Source organism: Pterocles gutturalis, unplaced genomic scaffold (genome assembly GCF_000699245.1).
Source record: "Pterocles gutturalis isolate BGI_N339 unplaced genomic scaffold, ASM69924v1 scaffold50881, whole genome shotgun sequence".
In the NCBI taxonomy this organism is placed as follows: Eukaryota; Metazoa; Chordata; class Aves; order Pterocliformes; family Pteroclidae; genus Pterocles; species Pterocles gutturalis.
Window position 1 is genome coordinate 16726 of NW_010104884.1, and position 1209 is coordinate 17934.

The window sequence follows — 1209 nt, forward strand, 5'->3', positions numbered from 1 at the left end:
AGCAGCACATTGATGCTTCACCTAGATGTTGCAGAAAGGAGACATGAAGGAGGCCTGAGAATGGAAATCTCCCACAGGCAGCCATGGAAAGGCTGGGATCTAATAAAGAACTGTCTTGTTCATGGCAGATAACAAAGCTATGATGAAACAGTCAGCTAGGGATGCCCAAGACTCCCTAGACAGAAGAAGTTCAAATCTGGAGTTTGCAGAGTTTCTATTTTATTTTCTTTTGTACCTGCAGCAATAAGCTAAGCATAACAGCTAATATTTTCAGAATAAAGTATTCTTTTTCAAGGGTCTAGTTTGAACCCACATAATGTCCTTTTGCCTATACTACAAGCAAAAACTCCAGACAAAGGCTGGGCTAAAAACAGGCTTCCCAATATCAAAAATAAAATGCTGCACATCCCCTTGCTTGGCACAAGTTTTTTTACTATTGCAGTATCAGGAATGGTGTTTTGCCAGGTTACCCAACCAAATACGAACCTCATCAGAAAAAACATAAAAAATGAACCTCATCAGAAAAGCCGTAATTTTACTTTCACTTATGAGAGGAAAAAAAACACATATCTTTTGCTCTCCTTGATCACACTGTGTAGCTTATTTCTTAACTTTATGTTTCTCTTTCAGAGAGAACAGAACAAAAAACCTTCTCCTGTGCACTTTGTAAACAGGGTCAAAATGACATCACTTAATCCCCTGGCATCTAAATACACAGATTGAAAACATTTCCTTAATAATTCCAACACTGAACCTTTTGCTGTCTAATTTGACTCCTGAGGAACAGATAAAAGGCATCATAAATGATCTTAAATATATCCTGACGTTATGTATGCAAGTGAATTAACTACACTTTCTTGCTGGATGATTAATCTTGTTGATTACAACAGTATGCTTCACTAGCATGATGGAAAGCTTACTCCAGTTCAGTATCCTGACCTACTACTGCTTTTAAAAATATTCAGAAAAACTAAACTATTTTTAGGAAAGGTGGACAGGCAGTGGACAGGAATAACTTATATCAGTAGAAAGATCTGGGATCTTCATTTTAAACGTAGTTTATGTCATTGGTTCTCAAAAGACAACCACCACTTGAAGGCACAAGTGACTTAAGTGATAATCCCATTCCAGTTCTGAGTAGGCACACACAAGTACTGCAGCTGCCCTGCATGCATCCTTCCTCGATTTCAGTAAAGCATTTGACACCAT